Here is a 22726-nt window from a genome sequence, read left to right as displayed (position 1 = left end):
TTAATAATTTCGTTCTAACTGATAATTCACCGTCATTAAAATCATATTTGATTGAAAAATATTGAAAACAACACGTTATTAATTTCTTGCGTCCGAAGCACTTTTCTGGATTTACCTTCATCAGGAACGCTCAAAGCCAAACATTTAAAAACCGAAGATGTATAAGTACCGAAACCGTTGAAGAGCTGTATGTCAAAAATACCTAAAATAAATAGCCAAAATTCATATAAAGCCAACTTTGCCTGAGGGAGTTGAAACCTTAGTTTCTTAATAATTTATAAATTTATAAACGGACAATTTTAGTAAAGTTTGTTTAATCATGTCAGTACCGAAATACTGACTACTGAGCTGATGATACCCTCGAAATGTATGCGTTATTCATCTACATTATAACTATGCTATCGCACAACTGTACATTTGATACAAAAAAATAAGCCTCCTCCCGTTCATCTGAAATTTGTATAAAGTCATCAACAACATGATTCAAAGAAAGTCGCTAGATTATATATTATCTTTAAATTAATAAGTGTTTAATAAAACTCATAGGATGATAAAGGTCACCTAAGGCGATTAGAAATAAATATTGATTTTTTTTCAATTGATGGATAAAAGTTAAATCTACTCAGGCCGTCAACTTATAGAAGTAAATGTACTTCATTTATATTGCTTATATATTCATCCATTTTGTCAAACAGTTCATCACGAAACTGCTACTCTCCGATTGCATACTCAGCAGCCAGTACTAGCATGAACATAAAGATTTAGTTGTTTCAAAATTTGAAAATTATCTTAGATTTAAGAATTCTAGTAAATCTCTTGTTCCTTGTCCGGCTTTGATTTAACTTTATCGGAGTACTCGGATATAACCACTGACATTCGAAAGGCACATTGCCATTTAATGTCAAGAAGTATCGAATTCAAGCATGCTTCTCCGCGATGTTCGGACTCATAAACATCTGAGTTGCCGGATAATGATCACTGTCGAATCAGTGTTTAGCTTATTTGAACTAATCCAGGTGCTCCGCATGGCACGGCTAAGAACGACCCCAGTGGTCGAGTCCTGAACAGCTGGGGCAAATATAGTCACAATATTAAAGCTGGATACTGTCTGAATTTTGATTGTGATCAAATTTTATACTTAAATGAGTTTTTGTCACAAAATAATGTGGTCAAAGATCTTACAAATCTATTGCACAATACTGTGCAATTGAATATTTCTTCTTGAAATTTTTCAAAATTTTTAAATTTTAAAATTTCAAAAAAAAAAGGAATCACTGAAAAAAAATGGTAAACAAAAAATCCCCCCCACTTTTTTGCGCCCCCCATTTGAGCAATAACCCTAAACTCAATGCCCTGCTTTCTTTTGTAGTATTGAACCTTGTAGTACAATTTCAGAGAGATCCATACACTTAAACACAAGTTAACATTATGATTGTTTAAAAACTAGAAACATGCTTCTTTTTAGCCCTTTTTAGGCCTCTAAATCCTACATATTTTTCGGGCAATTTACCCAAAACTTTATCCCAGCCTCCCCTTTGTTATATGGTACGTCGTGGTACAATTTCAGAGGGATCCATACAATTACAAACAAGTTATTGTCTGGAAACTAGAAAAAAGCTTGTTTTAGCCCCTTTTTGTATTCATTTATGTTTGAAAAAATTGTAAAGGAAATAGAGAGCAGATTAAAAATCATTGCGAAACCATTCCATTTATACATAACAGTGTAATCTACTAGAAGAATGTGAAAAGTATACCTCACTCATTATATAGAATTACAGATTAAAAGATTTTGTTTTTGTTTGCCGAATATATATTTGTTTCAAGAGTATCGCGATTCATTACATCACCTACAAGTAAATAGATAGCAATGAACATTTTGGTATTTCGGTATTATTCTAGTAAAACAAAAACTTTTGAAGAACACGTTTCAGTATTTTTGTTCATTTAAAATATCTTTTTCTATCTTTTTTTTCGATTTTATATATTGTCTAAGTAATCACACTACACACTTCGAGGTTAATAATCAAACAGAGAAAAGAGCACCTATGAGATCTTTTTTCAAAACTCCATGGTCTAGTGATTTCCAGTTTATGCACGGATAAATTGTTGCAATTCTATAATTTGATTTTTTTCACATTCTTGTCATTTCCTAAATACTGCAACTTACAAACTTGCTTAAAATGCTTGTTTACAATTTTCGTTTTTGAGAACACACCAGCTCTAGTGCAAAAAGAAACACTCGTTTTTTTCATATATATTCTGTATCCTTTGTGTACTTCTGACAAGCCAGTGTCATGTAGGCCAATGTATTCACGTATGTGTGTATATACTGGTAAATGCCTCCATTTTCCTAAGAACCAATCGAAAGCTGCGAGGGAATAGTGGCATCGGGATTAATAAAAATGTGTAACTAACGTATAACTACTTCCATTTTTCACAACGAAAATCAATCCCAATCCAACACAAGGGACACCGGGAAGTCTGTTATTATGGTGGAGGAAGCCAAATTTCTTACTCAGAAAGAACCACTCGGCGGAAACAGACAAACCGAAGAGCTATCAGGTGATCGATGTCCTGGTCAAAGCAGGGGACAACTTTGACCAACCAAGGCCCCAAAGTACCCGTTTTAGTTTTAACTACGGTCTGGGTACCAAAAAAATGTGTGGGAGGATGAATATCACCCTTGTGATGTTCTAAAATTTCAACCGCCCCGATTCAGAATCGAAACCGGGACTTCCAGCACTGTGGTCATCAGTCTTAACTACTAGACTACGAACCCACGAATGCATGTGATTCTCGCGACATTGCAGACTCATTGGTGGCCTTCGGCTACTCTCTGCCTTATGGTCGGGTTGTTGTCGCTTTGACAGACTCACCATTTCCATTCTCAATTTTATGTCGACAAGTTCGCATATTTTTAGTTTGGTTTTTATGTCAAAGATTTAAATTTAGACAATAACTGCCTTCTACAGATAACTTGTTATGTTTGACCTTACTGTATAAGTCCTTGCCCTAGAACCATGAGCTTAAATAATCTCCAGATGTTAGATATACAATATCAACCCCTTTGGTCTGTAAGAGATTAAGTTTAATATTAAATGATATAAATGAATGAACTTACTTATTCTAAATCTAAAAATTCCAAATTTTACAAATCTTTTTTGTTGTTTTTGTAAACACACCATTATCGTTCTTCCGTAAAATTGTTTTATGTGACGACTAACTAACTAATACTGTTGTACGGTTTTACCTGATATTATGAGAATAATAGTAAATTAAGAATACACAATAGTAATTCTGCCCCTCATGGTTGAACACCTCCAATGCATCTAACCATTGTTATAATGATCATAACAACAGATAATACATTGATATGAATCAGCAGTTTGGGTGTAATTTGACGAATGGTTCTACTTAGTCTTCGCGTACCTAATTAACTTGAGGACAAAACTAATTTGTATTTGGGTTAATCAAATACTGACATAGGTTTATTTAGAAACATTTTCAATGTACACTTTGACGACATACAATAGATTGTGTTACAAAATATTTAAATGCGTTATATAAGCTTTAATTAAAAAAATTTGAATTGAAAGAAAACTTCTGAAATAACTTATTAGACGATCAAGTAACCGCTACATGTCTATAAGCTTTTAAAGACAATCCGTCAAACAGGACTTTGTAATACATCAGCAACCAAAACTTCCAAAGCATTTTATGTGCGCAAACAATTTATTGAAATTGAGAATGAAAATAGGAAAGAGACACTGCAACAACCCCACCAAGCAGCAGATAAAAGCAAAAGGCCACCAATGCAGCTAGAAAACCCACACACGCCAGATGCTCCTGACTTAGCACAGGCTAAAAAAGTGGCGGGGTTAAACATGTTTAGCGATGTCGCAACCTATAATCTAATCAATGTAGAATAAACAGGCAAGCTCTGTCGACGTTCTGCCCGCGATATTTAAAAAATCTTTATTTTCGAAATTGGCCATGGCCTTGGGGATGATTTTGGAATGCAGTTTGTTATTTGTAAGAAGTAGTAATTTGGAAAAGAGGGACGAAAGATACCAAAGGGACAGTCAAACTCATAAATCTAAAACAAACTGACAACGCCATGAATAAAAATGAAAAAGACAAACAGAAAAACAATAGTACACATGACACAACATAGAAAACTAAAGAATAAACAACACGAACCCCACCAAAAACTAGGGGTGATCTCAGGTGCTCCGAGAGGATAAGCAGATCCTGCTCCACATGCGGCACCCATCGTGTTGCTTATGTGATTACAAATCCGGTAAATAGTCTAATTCGGTAGGTCAAATTCACGAAAGGGAAGGGGATTGTAGTTACGACGAAAGGAACATATCCGATATCATTTGTGAAACGGTTATTCCATAACGGGCAACCAACTCGTGATGGCGTCCGTAAAATTTACGAAGGGATGATTTCACCATTTGGAACTCTTGGTTTAAAAGCTTCCTTGTGAGCAGTTACCCTCTATCAAGAAAATCATGATAGGAAATGCAAGCACGGGAATGTCGTATCAATTGGGAGATATATACCCCGTATGCAGGTGCTGCTTAGAAATGGAAAGTTCACAATTGGAAAGCTGAAATCATCTCTTTTGTCGTAAAGTTTTGTCTTCAACCGAACATCATTGTCAATTTCTAAATATAAGTCAAGATATGAAGCCGACTTAACTGTATCTGTAGTATCCTTTATCTCCAATTCGATGGAGCGTTCCACATAGTCACCAAATTTTAAATTGTTTAGTGAAAGAACGTCATCTATATAGCGGAAAGTAGAGTTAAAGGATATTGCTAACTTCTTATCTTTCTTCCTAAGAAGTTCCTGCATGAAGTCAGCCTCATAATAATAAAGAAACAAGTCAGCAAGTAGAGGGGCACAGTTTGTTCCCATTTAGAAGCCGACAGTCTGTTGAAAAACACGTCCTCCGAACGTAACAAATATGTTGTCAATCAAGAAATCAAGCATTTTGATAATATCGGTTTCAGAGAAATTTTTGTTTGAATAAGAGTGATTCTTTACAAAGTAGGATTTATCCCTTCCTAAGACAAGATACTTGTATCTACGTTGGTGATTCTTTCTTATGAAGCAAAGTAATACCAACTCTTTTAATTTGTCTTTTAGTTTGGAATGTGGAATACTTGTGTAAAGAGTAGAAAAGTCAAATGTTTTAATACTGTTACAAGTTAAAGAGAGTTAGATTGTATGTACTCTAAAAGATCTTTGGAATTTTTAAGTATCCACATCTGATTCACGCCACCTCTAGAATAGGCAGTTTCACAATAACTTTGAAGCCCGTCTTTGATTGCTGATAAAATAGATGTTAATAATTTAGAAAGGGGTTTCGTGGAGCACTAGGAAGACCCAGCAATTTACCGTTGTTTGTAAGGACACTTATGTAGTTTAGGTATCCAATACAGTGATGGAAGATCCAGTTCTTCATCTTTGGTTGAAATACCAAAGGAACAAAGAACAGACCTATGATTATCCAGGATTTCCCCTTTGGAAGAATTTATATTAGGAAACGAAATAATCGGTTAAAAAAATCTGTACTTGGTATTTTCTTATTTTGAAATGACTTGATATTCCAAATCTGCATAACAAGAGTTTTTAAAAAAATCTACAAAATATAAATGATTCGATATTCCAGGCTGACCACCTGAATTATTTAAATGTCAAGTTATTATGTTACAGTTTAAAGAAGCTTTTTAATGCTTTTTCCTGAATAGGACCCACGATAGTCACTTGTTATTTTCTCTACACTGCCCATTTTAAATTTCCAGAATGTGCATTTGCTGTGCTTTGTTGTGAGAATATTTTGAACGTTTATGTATTAGGTAAAAAACTAAGTTTCCAGTGTTTTTGTTACGCTTTTTTTTCTGGGGGAAAATTCCAACGTCGTAAATGATTTAAGTAATTTGAAGACGTTACGTTTGTAGACTCAGCTTTTTGCACGCCGTCTCTACGATCGGACGTCTTCAAAAGCGTAAACGGAGTCCTAAAGAACTTATTTAAAGAAATATTTCATCTCATGGACTTATTTGTTTTCAGAGTTAAAGCAAGTATTTAGTTGATGTCTCAAGGTAAACCATATCAATATTTGCCAACTGTTTTCTCTAACTGATTTACGATTTTCATAAATCTTATGTCAGATTATCAATATATCAATATTCATTAACCATTTGTATATATGTTTTCTAATATTTAATCAGTTAGTGCATCAGTGCAACAAGATTTTAACGGATGGGTAATACCGTTTTTTGATAATCGTAAATCTAAGCTCAATTACATTATTCAATATACTTTGATCCTTACATGTAGCAATTGCAATTGTTTTTTTCTTTTCTACTGCTAAATAAGAACTAAACATTTTTGAGATATATGCTTTTATATTGCTTCTTTATTGATTCAGCACATGGAAAGACGTCATGAGCCAAACTAACTATATTTACCTTCAAATAATAAAAAGTATCCATGGTAACTTTTGCGAGCCAAAGCAATTTCCCGAAATTTATCTTTATCTTAAACACTCAAACCAAAACATTTTCCATGGATTTGTACATTAAAATACCCGAATGCGAAGATTTCCTTGCAAATTTGAAATATTTTGTATTGGTTTTTCGCACATTAAAAGATTTTTTTTCTGAATTGAAGAAAATGAATGTTGAATATGAAATCTACTCAATTATTCTTCGTCAGTTTAAATGTCCTTCTTTTTTAATTGTGTTATACCTCTACATGGCAGACGCATTATAGGAGGACAAACCTGTGCCTCCTTATCAAATAGGTATAACAGTGCTAATGATTATAGAGCTTGCTTATCTCATCTAATTTAACTCATAATAATTGTTTTGACAACCCCTGTTTGTGTTAAAACAAAAATGCATAATATTAGAAAGGGATGCACTTCCATTGTGATGGCCGAGCGATCAAATCAAGTCTCATAATTCAGAAGAAGAAAAAATAATGATGAACATATATGTATAGCTATGAAAATAACTCTTATTATCAAAATCATAAGTTACATCTATCTTTGCGTGGTTGCGATGAGTACCCTGATAATTTAAAAGATCTTTTATCTAATTAAGAAGTAGTAATAGTTGTAGATGATATTGTTATATAGCCATCTGTCATCGTATGTTAACGTTACCAGCAGTATATCGTCAGGCATAATAACACACTGTCAATTAGAAAATAATTCAATGTGAATATGTCCAATTACACTAGATTAACAATGCAATTGACTAGAATTTACTGCTGTTACGTCGAATACTGGTTTGTTAAGATTGACAATAATTTCAGGCAAGTATTACAATAAGATATGAAATTGGCCATCCCTTGAATTACAAGAAAAGTCTGACAAACATATAAGAAACACAATAAGAGGCAGTACGGATTATACTGAGAATTAGTAAGTTACCTCTGTAACAATATTTTAACTAAGCTGCAAATAACCTTATGCGACGCTTCTAAATGTGATGCTCATACAAACCCTTAATAAATGTATTTGGCTTTCCAATCTTATGGACTTCACCATATGATGCCGCAGTGCGCAATTACACCAATGTAGGTATTGTACACAATGAAATTCGTACCATACGTAACAATACTAAATAACCGTCACTCGACAGCTTTGAAAGGAGCGATGATTACGAGTTAATGATCTATCAAATGTACAAAAGTATCCGCCTAATAAGATCAAATGTGATAATTATTATGAAACTGTCCTAATATAGGACAATCGCGGGGAAATAAGGGTTAGATATATGCGTTAATGTATTATATATTACGACTGTAATGGTGACACAGGTCAGAATGATGTTCAGCGAAACCTTTTTATAATAATCATTATATTAATATGATTGTAATACAATAACAGCACGGGATTGGATGCTAATGATCATAATTATGTTGTAAATTATCAGCTCTACCAAGCAGCTTACAAACCTTTAATAACGATCCGATATCAGCGTCAACTGATGTGTTGATATTAGTCTAATCATTATATCAGGAAACAAATAATTTATTTTTATGAAGACAGTAAAATTCTTTAAAGGGTATCACTGGCAGCTATTTCTTAGTAATGCGATTAAAACATGTAGCCATATAAAACAAGAAAAAGTGTTATGATTATAAATATTAGACAAATCTTGGGTTTAAGCGAGTTCAGGTCACAGTACGTAACGTTCAACAATGAGCAAAACTCACTTACTTTTGTACACACCAGAAACAACGCTCTAGAGAATTTCTTATATCTTAAGTTAAATCAGATTCATTTGTCATTTCGAATTTTGTTGCAAAATAAGCATGTTTCGTGCATTACTTTTTTAAATCATAACTTTTACCTGAATTCATTTTGTTATATACATGAACTGTTCAAATTGAAACAAGCGAGCGAATGTAGAAAAATAAACTCATAATAGACCAGGATTCATTTTTTTATTTGCGCCAAACGCACGTTCCGTCTGTTAAATACTCACCAGTGACGATCGAATTAAAATAAAAGTTCATCAGTTTAAAAAGAAAGGCTGTTTATTCGATAAAAGTGTTGGACGATACAAGGGAATTACCAATTTATCAAAGAAAAGACAAAGAACAAAATATACCATAAAATCCAGATTTGAATTGTGTGTATTATATTTCTGTCAGTGGATTAATGTAACAATATTGGCTCGCACTTTTTTTTTATCCATTCTCACTGCATGGTGAAGTCAAAATGGTACTTAGTAAAAAAAAATGATATGGGCTTTTCTTTACAAGGTTGTATATGTCTTTTTTTTTTATTAATAACCTTGCTGGTCTCCATCCATACATTTACTAGACGGTCTGAAAGGTAACGGTAATGCCATTTAATAATGCGTAGCCAAAGGTTTTATCCAAAAATGTCTGTTACTTAATAACAATTTCGATCGTATAAAAGTTCCAAATATGCAGAAATAATTGAAAGTTATTACTTTAAAAAAATATGAAATATTATATCATATAAAACATTATAATACCTTTGTTAAAATTATATGCACACATTTACATTAGAAGTTTACGATGACGTCTTTTTAAAACGAAATGACAAGCCTGGCATTACCAAACATATTAATGTCTGCAAATAGAAACGCTAATTTCCTATTATCATTAAGAAACATAAAACCTACATTAAAGTTTTGCTGCATCAAATAAATCTCGATTGGAATCGTCCTTTAATGGAAATTTGTAAACAAACATAGCGTAATTTCTAATATCAATAAAAAAGATATATACAACCTTGTAAAGAAAAGCCCATATCAAAAACTGTTTTCACCAAGTACCATTTTGACTATACCATGCAGTGAGAATTGATAAAAAGAAGTTCGAGGCAATATTGTTCCATTGTTCTCCACTGACAGGAATAAAATACGCACAATTCATATCTAGATTTTTTATGGTATATTTTTCATGAAGCAAACACGCATATACCTTTTTTAACACCAGCCCAATAGTTGTCATATCTTATAAATTAACTCTTACAAAACTTGGAATTATTCAAAATACTTAGGATTTTGTACCCCAGAATTACATAATCGAAGCTGTATTTGGCAAACTTTTTGAAAGTTTGTCCCTTAATGCTTTAGTTTTATAATTCATTTTTCCTTATAACCTTTTTCGATATAAGTGTCATCGATGAGTATTTTGTAGACGAAACGCGCGTCTGGAGTACTAAATTATCAGCCTGGTATCAATACTTGATTAGTTTAAATAATCCACAAATTTATTGATATTAATAAAAACAATGAGCCTGTTGCTCAATTGTAAAGACACATTTGTTCAGCTATTAAAGGGACACCAGCTACGAGATATATAAATATCTAAAGTTTGATCATTATTGAAAGTGAGATAGTGAAACAAAAATTTGCTTTTATCAGCTGAAATGGTTCAATTTTGTCAAATTAAGCTAATAATCATTTTTAATGAATCATTCACTTGCAAGTGAATAATTCGAACTCATTAAATCGATGTTCATGTGAATTCCAATTTGACCCCATATAAAGAGATAGAATAACGCATGTAATGTCTGTGTACGATTATTTAGAAGAAAAGAATGTCAACATTGAAAGTGAAACAAAGGTTACTAACTTGAATGACTGATTCGATCCACAAAAAAACCCATTCTTATGAAGATAAAAATGACAATAAACATTAACACAAATCTATAACACAAAATTTATCAGACCTATAAAAATCCAATTTCACGAGTTGCATAATCTATTTATATCTATGTTTATGTTTACTTCGCTTATATGGTGATATAAGGTCAACTCGATGGTAAATTCGATGGTATCTTGGCTAAAATTCATACGAAACGAAGCTATATCTTATTGAGACTATGTCCGGTAAATTGTTTATTTTATACTTTTGATAGTTTGGAAAAATGTTTTACATTCTTATAAATAAAACATGAGAATTTGAATCCAATCAGTAAAAAATAATATGACAGATAGTACCCTTTCAACAGTTTAACACACAATTTGAGTGTTCAGGTCTAAGTCTATCCGTTCCTTTATTGGAATCTTTTCACAGTTTTACTATCATCCTACCGTATATCGTTTATATACATACACGTGCCAAGTACAAATACATAAGTGCATTTCATACATTGGTTGTTCTACATGGAATGGAAATTCGCTTACATCAAATCTTTAATGTTTTCATTTGATTTGCTCACATTAATATTATTCCATCTAACAACAATTTTGGGCAGTAGACCAAAGTCAATACGATACATCAATTTAATAATTCCTACAAAAACTAATCAAATATTCTGATTTATTTCTCCACTGAAAGTTCTAAAAGGGAAAACGATTTTTTTTATAGTATTTTCATTTTAGATAAATCCCTAATTGTAAAGTGTAAGAATTTTACTTATATTCTAAAATACAATTTATCTTTAATACTAAAATACAAATACGAGAATTCCTGCTTTTCTCTCATATTTACATTTATAAGATCTAAGAACATCATTTTGCTTTGTTAGCCTAAATCACAAATTCTATTACGGCGGATTGAAATTTCTGTCGGTCTACAAAAACGGGTTCATTTTTACACGTAAAAGTATGCACTCACATGTAACATTCTCCCCATGACGTTAAACATATATCCATAGATTGAAGTAAAATTAAAACAATAATGTATATGTACTTGTTACAGAAAATGCACAGATGAAAGAAGATAAACGCTTTAGAATCTGCGGTATGTAAACTTTTTTTACCTTAAAGATCTTATTAATAGCAACTTAAATGAATCTAAAAAGTAGCGCGAGTTTAGTCGATTTTCAATGAATGTATTAAGTCTTCTGTGTAAATCCACTATTTGAATCTATATTATACTTTACACTATGTATGTACATATATTTACATATGTCTTTATGCCATTGTACTTTGGTTTACCAAAAAATTGTATATATGCATGCATAGATAAGACTTAAATTATCTAAACTAATTAAACTTCAAGAAAAAAAAATGGATAATTGAAATACAAATACAGAATGATTTATGTATGTATAAATTTTGAAGAAATCAAGCAAATGTATGGCCATTTTATAATAATGCAAACATGTTCCCGGTAAATGTGACATAAGTAATGATAACATTTTAATTGGCCGAGTAATTGTGAAAACTAACTTAGCTACTGTTATCTTATTTTTTTGAAACAAATACAGCTGGTGTTCTACATAATAACTAAGGGCGAAGCATGTCTGTTAAAAAGTGTTCATATTTTGACTGCCTTGTTTTTGCGTGCTGTTAGTCTATGTCATTCTGACATCTTACCGAGTAATTATTTTGACGGGATCCGTGTGGTGCTCCCTCAATACTTGTTATCTTAAAATGTTATGAAACAACACGACATTTGACCATTCATTTATATTTAGACACGTCAAAACGTTATTTTTCCACAGAATTGTTCCATTGTGTGGTAACTTATATGAAGTTTATCAATAAAATGATTGATAAGTTTCAGCATTTTTTATATCAGTATTTCACAGAAGATATTTACATCCCATAAAAAGTAAAAGTTATGAAAGTCATGTACAGCATATAAAAAGTATAATGTACATTCATTACTAAGTTAGGACATGATAAGTCATTTAATGTTATACCCCTAAACTTCAGTTCTATATCCTTTGGAGTTCAGTACAATACTCATCTAGAAATACGTTTTATAATATTTCACTGAATTTTAATACAATACACACCATGAAGGTAAATAATGGATATATCCCTTGAATTTCGATACAGTACATATCAAGACAGTGTATAAGATGGATATATTCTTGAATTTCAGTACACAGCACATCCAGAACGTGTATACTATGGATCACGACACATCAAGAAGGTGTATAATATGGATCACCAAGAAACATCAAGAACGTGTATAATATGGATCACGACACATCAAGAAGGTGTATAACATGGATCTCCACGAAACATCAAGAACGTGTATAATATGGATCACGACAAATCCAGAACGTATATTATATGGATATATACTGCAGTTGTGCTATTTCAGCAGTCAAATTGCATTGACTGTATATTTATATGTCATATACAGTCCCTGGCCCGTATATCACTTTGTTTATGACGTTGACAATGCGTTTCCGTAGAGTTTTATTTATGACGTCAATAAAACATACAGGTTCGCGGAAATTTTACGTCGTCCGCTTCAAATTAAAAATGATTGTTTTGACCCTAAATATTTCATTTAGAACACTTATAAGAGTTGCAGTATATAAAGTATAACCATACATTGTCTCGAAATATCCATCGGTTATTTGTACTCGGCTCGAAACAGGTAGAAATGCTCGGCACAGCCTCGCTTTCTACCTGTTTCTAAGCCTTGTACAAATAACATTGATATTTCGAGACAATGTATGGTTATTCTATATATATCCCTTAAAATTAAATACAATGCACATCCAGAAAAAAAGTATAACATAGATATATCCCCTTAAACGTTCGGTACAATGAACACAAGAAAGTGTATAACATAGATATATACCCTTGAGGTACAGTGCAATGCACATTAAGAAAGTATAAACATAGATATATACCCTTGAGGTACAGTGCAATGCACATCTAGAAAGTATAAAATATAGATATATACCCTTGAGGTACAGTGCACTGCACATCCAGCAAGTATAAAACATAGATATATACCCTTGAGGTACAGTGCAATGTACATCAAGAAAGTATAAAACATTTATATATACCCTTGAGGTACATTGCAATGCACATCCAGCAAGTATAAAATATAGATATATACCCTTGAGGTACAGTGCAATGCACATCTAGAAAGTATAAAACATAGATATATACCCTTGAGGTACAGTGCAATGCACATCCAGCAAGTATAAAGCATAGAAATATACCCTTGAGGTACAGCAGTGCAATGCACATCTAGAAAGTATAAAAGATAGATATATACCCTTGAGGTACAGTGCAATGCACATCCAGAAAGTATAAACATAGACATATACCCTTGACTTTATGAACAATGTACACACAGACAGTGTGTACAGGTTATATGGAAATATCCATTGAAATTCACATCCAGACAATGTATAACATTAATATATCACCATTAAGTTAAGCCTGATGCACATTCAGAAAGTGTATAATATGGGTATATCCCTTGAAGTTTAGAACAAAGCACACACAGAAAGTCTATAATATATAATACATAAATGAAAAGAAAACAATATATTTAGTTGCAATTAGTTTATGTCATTCATGGACATGATTGATCATACTTTATCTAAAGACCGGACACTTATATATAATTGTCCATTGAAATTGAACCTATATATGTCTATAATTTAAATTTTACCCAATCAAAAGAATTCAATTGAATGGTTTTTCTACAATTTCACGTCCACGCATCAAATTTCAATGTCACGAATCTCATTATTAAGGTTCTGGACAAACCACAGTAATGTACAAAATAAAATAATGAAGTACAACTTGACCTAACTTCTATCTAACTTTGCGGAGTATGTTCATGAGGTTTCACTTTTGAACTTAAAAATCAATATGATAAAGTCCGATAATGTTCATTAAGATTTGCTCAAGAAATATGTGAACTTATATGTCAATAACATATAAAAATACAAAATCCTCACAATGTAAAAACTCGTAAAAAATATCAGGCCGAAATTTGCCTTGATAAATTGTGACATCCAGTTCGAAACAACAAAGATGCAATAAATGCTAAAAGACATAATAAAAAACTCATCATAGATACCAGGATCATTTTTTTTTATTTGGGCCAGACGCCCGTTTTGTTAACAAAAGACTCATTAGTGACGCGCCAATCAAAAATGGTTAATAAAGTAAAATAAAGTACGAAGGTGAAGAGCACTGAGAAAAAAAAATCCTATAAGTTTTGCCAAATACAGCTTAGGTAATATATTCTTGAGGTAGAACAGTCTTACTATTTTAAAAGTACAACAGCAGTTTTATAATTATAACCAAATCAAAGATAATGCATATCAACACAGTAAAATACAGACTCTTTAAAAACAATAAAGTTAAAATGAGACCAACATATACTTATATCTTAAAGGCTTATGCTAAAAGATGAAATGGCATTCAAGGAATTAAAATTATTTTGTACATATATTTAAAGTGATGTCACTGTACATTCATAAACGTTTTTTTTTAGGTTGAAATGAATACACAAAGTTAGAAAACATTACTTAATATCTTAATAATAAATCTGTTAAGGTGTAAAACCATCATTGACTTTTCCCGTATAAGTCTTAGTTAACTATGCACTTGTCAAAGAACGAAACAATGCAGAAATAACATTTATTTTAAAAACAGTTGTTGGCATGACACGGGTTATGTTCTTCCCATATATGTTATGATGGTATGATACTTAACCCCTAACGGGGAGGATTGTGCCTGATGTTCATATGATGAAATCATAATCTTTCAGTCAGTTTAATTGAAGTCTGGAGCTGGCATGTCAGTTAACTGCTAGTAGTCTGTTGTTATTTATGTATTATTGTCATTTTGTTTATTTTCTTTTGTTACATCTTCTGATATTAGACTCGGACTTCTCTTGAACTGAATTGTAATGTGCGTATTGTTATGCGTTTACTTTTCTACATTGATTAGAGGTATAGGGGGAGGGTTGAGATCTCACAAACATGTTTAACCCCGCCGCATTTTTGCGCCTGTCCCAAGTCAGGAGCCTCTGGCATTTGTTAGTCTTGTATTATTTTTATTTTAGTTTCTTGTGTACAATTTGGAAATTAGTATGGCGTTCATTATCACTGAACTAGTATATATTTGTTTAGGGGCCAGCTGAAGGACGCCCCCGGGTGCGGGAATTTCTTGCTTCATTGAAGACCTTTTGGTGACCTTCTGTTGATGTGTTTTTTTTATTTGGTCGGGTTGTTGTCTCTTTGACACATTCCCTATTTCCATTCTCAATTTTATAACATAAAATCAAGTAGTTTTGTTTCCCTACTATTGAATATGGCAAAGAGATTTCTCAAATATGAAATATAATAATATCTCGAAAATTTTAATTTTTTTTACACATGCATATTGCTATTGAAATCAATGTATATAACAGAGGGTTTAACTAATATACTTATTTATTATTGTGTAACTTTTCTGCTTAAATGTGAATCATTTAAAAAAGATTTGTTATCAGATTAATCCAATTTTATACGTTTAAACAATCTTAACGGATTTTTGTTCACTTAACTATAATTGAAAGACTTCATGTCGTGTATTTATTAAACAATAACTCGCAATTATATACCCTTTCAAAAATCCCAGTTAAATACAAAAAAATAAGTACAAGAACTCTCCTACCTTGTTTTGAATCTAAGGTCCCTAATCACATAATGTACATCAATGTGACATCCCAGCAGATATATGAAAAATGTTATTGACTTTTCAAAGATGTTCTAATTAGTGACAAAGTTATATAGCGAGTAATCTATGATTAGTAATGGGCATTCTGAATGAGCATCACATAGATAGAAGTTATTGTTAGAATTCGATACAAAGTGTGTTAATCACATATTTGATCACTTTAGAGCTTAAATGAACAAGTGACTTGAACTGTCAAATTATTAATATAGCGGGTTTATAATTTATACCAAAACACTTAAGATTGGTAAAGGTAAATGCTAATTTTCTCGTCAAATGATGATATGAAGTTCAGCTATTTTAGATATTTAGGACCCATCAATATAAACTATTTCAATCTACATTATAACTGAATGTATATATGAAGGGTTTACTTATTCAAATAACCGTTTATATTATTGAGCGTCACTGATGAGTCTTATGTAGACGAAACGCGCGTCTGGCGTATTAAATTATAATCCTGGTACCTTTGATAACTGTTTACACCACTGGTTCGATGCCACTGCTGGTGGAAGTTTCGTCCCCGAGGGTATCACCAGCCCAGTAGTCAGCACTTCGGTGTTGACATGAATATCAATGATATGGTCATTTTTATAAATTTTCTGTTTACAAAACTTTGATTTTTCAAAAACTAAGGGTTTTCTTACGCCTAGGAGTAGATTACCTTAGCCGTATTTGGCACAACTTTTTGGAATTTTGGGTCTTCAATGCTCTTCAACTTTGTATTTGTTTGGCTTTTTAACTTTTTTGATCTGAGCGTCACTGATGAGTCTTATGTAGACGAAACGCGTGTCTGGCGTATTAAATTATAATCCTGGTACCTTTGATAACTATTTACACCACTGGGTCGATGCCACTGCTGGTGGACGTTTCGTCCCCGAGGGTATCACCAGCCCAGTAGTCAGCACTTCGGTGTTGACATGAATATCAATGATATGGTCATTTTTATAAATTTTCTGTTTACAAAACTTTGATTTTTCAAAAACTAAGGGTTTTCTTACGCCCAGGAGTAGATTACCTTAGCCGTATTTGGCACAACTTTTTGGAATTTTGGGTCTTCAATGCTCTTCAACTTTGTATTTGTTTGGCTTTTTAACTGTTTTGATCTGAGCGTCACTGATGAGTCTTATGTAGACGAAACGCGCGTCTGGCGTATTAAATTATAATCCTGGTACCTTTGATAACTGGTTATACATTTATAACTAGAAGTCTATTACTAGGGCTAGTAAGCCGTGATATAACAAAGTTCAGGTATTTCTATTTTTTCTATTGAAAATAGTAAATTGCTCTTCGAAAAAAGAATGAATTTTAAAATAAACAATGATATTGTGTACATTAAGTGTTTTTGAAAATTTTAATAAAACATTTATTTGATTAAGAATATTCCTTGGAAGTAACCATATTTAATATCCATGTTTTTCTATCTTTACTATAACGATCTCTAGTAAAAATTTTCAAAATATGGAAAGTTACAGAGGCTGTATAATATTAAATTGAACACGATTATTCTGCAGGTTTAATTATCCGTTTTCTACATAAGGTCAAGCCTTACCAAGTAGGGGAATATGACAGTTGTTTCCCATTCATTTCATGTGTTTGAGATTTTTATTTTGCGATTTGGTAAAGACCTTTCCGTTTTTATTTTGCCATTTGTAAATAAACTCGTCATTCATACCTGGATCACATTTTGTATATACGCCTGACGCGCGTATCGTCTACAAAAGACTCATCAGTGACGCTATAATCCCAAAAAAAGAAAAAAAATGGGCTAATAAAGTAAGACGTTGAAGAGCATTGAGGAGCAACATTCCTAAACGTTCTGCCAAATACAGCTAAGGTAATCTATTCCTGTAATTAGTACGGCGTTCATTATCACTGAACTAGTATATATTTGTTTAGGGGCCAGCTGAAGGACGCCTCCGGGTGCGGGAATTTCTCGCTACATTGCAGACCTGTTGGTGACCCTCTGCTGTTGTTTTTTTATTTGGTCGGGTTGTTGTCTCTTTGACACATTCCCCATTTCTATTCTCAATTTTATGTAGTCATTAGATCTTTTATAAATTGACTTTACTTGTTCTAAGTAATTGAATATTGTGATACCATACTTCATCAAAAATAAGATTTTAGCAAACCACTACAATAAAAAATATTAAAACTTTTACAAATAAAAATTCCATGCTATTCTGATTTCCTGATTAAAACATAATTGTTATACATTCCATGGTGTATTAAACTCCATTAAATAATAACCAGTAGAATGACTTTTGTGCTTTTATGAGTAATGGCAAGTTTCTTTATAAAGTCTAATCTAAACGGGTAACGAGAGAAACTGAATCAGGCTATATGTACAAGTCAAGGTATAAATATGAATAACGACAGACAAGTCATAGATTACTCTGTTCTACAAAAATCTTCTCTAAAAACTTTTTTTATATTATTTATATATTATAATACAATAATGAAATATACATTTCCTTTTCACCTGAAAACTATTTAAATCAAACAATTATTTCATTAACGACGATCAAATGATCTTTTCTGATGTTATTCAGATGCTCAACATAAACTTTGGTTTGTATTGTTTTCAAAATCGAAATTGTAACGTGAGACAATATAAATTTGTAAATACTTCATATATGTTTCTTTGTCGTATACATAGACTCCAATGATAAATATTGTATATGAATCCCTATAGATCTATTGGTTTTAGGTTTCAACATTGCATTTAATATATTAATCTTTGCTAAATGAATTAATTGTATTTCTTTGTTAATACTTAAAAACAATTATAATAATGTCATAACAAAATATCAAAATACGTGATGTATAATCATGTCAATTCAAACTGTTGCTTACCTATATGTAGTTATTTGAGGAGATATTATTATGTAAATTTAATGTCATCAATATTTTTTTTCTCAGTTACTACCGAGCGAAAGGCCATCATATTTATTCAAGTTTCCAATTTTTTGCGCAATGGTTCGCTTATCTCATACATCAATCTATGTATTCATAAATCAAACATACATTTCTGGAATTACCAACTATATAAGGGTCTCTCATTTGAAGAAAGACAAAATGCCATAATTTGATTTTGATAGTGGTCTTTCAGAAGCGGCATCTTATTTTCTTCTGCACAAAGTGAATATAAATTAAAGTATGCTTAAATATATTTTCTGATGTGATATTGCAGGCGGCACCAACCATATTCATTTGTTATGCCCGTGAAGTCTCAATTATAATGAAAACAACATAGTACCATGCACTCCACAAAGATAAAAATAGTTAATTGTCGTGTAATTAAGAATGAAAAGGAAATTGTGTCAAAAAGACAAAAAAACATCTAAAGAACAGAAAACAGCACACATCGATAAATGGGTATTAACCCCATGTTCAGCGAGTAAACCAAGCAACCGGAGTCAGGCTTTAGCTGGCACCTAAAAGAATCTAAAATGGACGTCAAACTAACCTCCGAAACATATAAATAAACAGAAAAAAAGACTTTAAAAAGACTCACAAAGGCCAGAGATTTCTGACCTGGTCAGGTTAAAACCATGCGGCCGGGTTAAACTGTTAATATCAGTAACTGATATGACAGCTCCAGAACTCAATAAAACTTAATAAAATATTATGTCTCCATCATATGGAAATCAAGCACAATCCCGCTGGTAAGGGTTAAGTTTTACATCATAAAATAAACGAAAACATGCTAACAACTGATTTTTAGAATAATGGGTATATATCCGATGCAAAGACCGTTAAATATAGTGTTGTTCCTTTAATACAATATTTATTCATTATTAAGTTGAAGTCCTTTAGCCGAATGTTCCACGGACGCTATTGTGATTTTGTCGACCATTATTGAATATACATTTCATATTTGATTTTCGATACGTTTCACAGTAGCCAGATTTCTGTTTTCCTAATCACATTTACCGGTTTGTACTTAGCGCTGGGTTATATCATCAGTAACAAAACGGGTATCACTAGTAAATTGTTGTCTCATTAGTTACCTTTGTTGTTGTTTCGGTTATGTTTTTCCAACTTCCTTTATTCAGGCGACATACTGATCAAATGATTTGGTGGGTATATACAACTATTAATGAACCTAAGCATTACTTATCAATTGAAGCAATGGTTTTTGGAAATATCTTTTCTCTCCAGTTATTTAACCCCAATAACCCTGACTTAGAATGGCTATTATGGTCGTCTTTTTAATTAGAACTTGTGATCCATAAGGTAATACTAGATTGATGGTTGTTTGCTTAAAGATCCCTAGCCAACATTCAGAATACATATAGAAAAATAGGCAGTTGAGTTTTTGATACTGACTATATTATGTGGAATATCTAGACTAACCCGTTTAGGGGAGTTAAGATATTCAACATGATATAGTCAGTATCAAAAACTCAACTACCTATTATTCTGTTTATCGGTAATTATGACGTCACGCAATGTATTACCTAATATTTTCAGTGATACAGCCAGTACGTTGATACTCGAAAATATTAGGCTGTAAGATCAAAGGGAAAATATACGAATTACTGATAAGTTATAGTACTTGTCGCCTCGAAAATAGAGGCATCGTATAGAACGTCTCCATTTCTACCCGACGTGGCTGCCTATTTATTTATGTATGTCTTTGTCCTCTCAGAAAGAAAGATCTTTAAGTAACATGAAAAAATATTCTTACATATATAATTTTACTATTATACTTTATACTTATAGTACATGACACAAATTTAAAATCAATGAGTACCTGTCTTAATCTTCTATTTTCATTTGACTCTAAAACATCTTTGTCGCATCAATACAATATACCGTACACCTATATGACAATCTTCAAGATTCAACACAATCAAGTATTATTAATTGAAGACATAATGCTATGACAAATTTTATGTTTCGACGGAAAAGTCACAGACAACTTATCGTATTTCAAGACAAAACCTCTTTATCTAAAAGCGATAGGAAAAGCATACTTAACACTTAGTTCATAAAGAATTGTATTATAAAATAAAACGTACTGTATTAGCGTTTTGATGCCATTTTGTACAACGTTTACCGTAAAATGTTTTGATGACAAGTTAAAACATAAAAAATTTAAGGAAACCATTAAGAACTTTCCTCTTATAAGCATGACCATTTGTCGTGATTTGAGTTTGTTGATCTTTTAAAAATACTTTGCTCATTTAAATCTTTTATTTTTATTTAGTTAAGGATTGTTTATTGATTTGTGCTTACATATGAATCTGTCAGGTTGCGATGGGGTTAATAAATATAAAACAACAAAAACAATAATAATAATAATAATAATAATAATAATAATAATAATAATAATAATAATAATAATAATAATAATAATAATAATAATAATAATAATAACTAGAGGCTCTAAAGAGCCTGTGTCGCTCGCTTTGGTCTAGGTGAATGTTAAACAAAGGACGCAGATAGATTCATGACAAAATTGTGTTTTATTGATGGTGATGTGTTTGTACATTTTACTTTACTGAACATTCTTGCTGCTTACAACTATCTCTATCTATAATGAACTTGGCACAGTAGCTTAAGTGGAAAATGTTAGAAAAAAATTACAAATTTCCTGAAAATTGTTAAAAATTTACTACAAAGAGCATTAACTCCTTATGGGGTCAATTGACCATTTTGGTTATTTTGACTTATTTTCAAGTCAAACTTTGTTGTACATTATTATTGTTTACATTCATCTCTATCTCTAATAATATTTCAGATAATAACAAAAAACTGCAAAATTTCCTTCAAATTACCAATTCAGGGGCAGAAACCCAACAATGGGTTGTCCGATTCAATTACAAATTTCAGTGCAGATAGATCTTGACCTGATAAACAATTTAAAATCATGTCAGAAAATTCTCTAAATGCTTTGGTTTTAGAGATACAAGCCAAAATCTCTACAACTATATAAATATTTATGATTAGTTATGGAACAGATCAGTTGTCACAACCCAAATAATTTCAAAATGTCACTCATAACTTTTGATAAATCTCCTACATGATAAGAAACCTAATGCAAAGACAAATTGAAAGTACGTGTAATCCACAATCGTATAGTCAGACCATCAAAACTGAACCAATTGTATGTATAATGCAACAACATCATTCTCATGGGCCTTTAAGTTTGTATAGGTTATGTACTACAACTTTGAGCTAGATAAAAAAAAACATAACAACTTAAATTATGGTAAGTGGTCACATACTATTTTTGTTGAAATTGAGCGTTTATATTTTTGAACTATGTAACGATTTACAATTTGATAATATCTGCACTCATATTTGTTCCGGGGTCTATGTCGCTAAAGAATTAGTTTTCCGTTTGGTAATATTGTTTATTCTATGTTTTCGCGATGGTGTCTTATTTTAAAAAGTATTGTAAAATAATTGTATAAAGTTCGAGATTGCATGTTAGTTTCGTGAACGCGGCACTTTTTTATATCATGTGGTCATTGATGGAATATGTTCGATTTTGTTTTGTGATTTGCATGTTGTGTCGATTTTTATATTATTTGTTTGATTTAAGCATTTTGAAAATTTAAACTACTGTTACCTTTATTTCTGATTTTTTAAAAAGATCGTAAAGAGTGCAAACAATTTGCAATCTTAGTGTTTTTCATCTTGCGATGATATAAAATCAGTTTACTTCTTTATACGTTACACTAGTATTCATAATTAAATGCAAAAAAATCTCGAAACGGACATCACCAATCTGTTTTATCTTTTTATTGACAACACATATTTGTGCA

At 31.7% G+C, this 22726-nt stretch overlaps 1 protein-coding gene across 6 annotated transcripts in view; it reads right to left on the bottom strand.

Annotated features, from left to right (window-relative positions):
• The window catches only part of LOC134683323 (soluble guanylate cyclase 88E-like), a 184018-nt gene that overhangs the window by 40885 nt on the left and 120407 nt on the right, over nt 1–22726 (bottom strand). Inside the window, exon 1 of one of the 6 annotated variants that reach the window (XM_063542544.1) lies at nt 15888–15969. The exons of the other annotated variants lie outside the window; for them this stretch is intronic. The gene's annotated coding sequence lies outside the window, so the exon portion shown is untranslated. Of the gene's footprint in view, nt 1–15887; nt 15970–22726 lie in introns of those variants that run through there. 6 annotated transcript variants of the gene reach the window in all.

This window comes from Mytilus trossulus, chromosome 9, assembly GCF_036588685.1.
Source record: "Mytilus trossulus isolate FHL-02 chromosome 9, PNRI_Mtr1.1.1.hap1, whole genome shotgun sequence".
Lineage (NCBI taxonomy): Eukaryota > Metazoa > Mollusca > Bivalvia > Mytilida > Mytilidae > Mytilus > Mytilus trossulus.
Note: the sequence above shows the minus strand (reverse complement) of the source record. Positions and strands in the feature narration are given on the sequence as shown.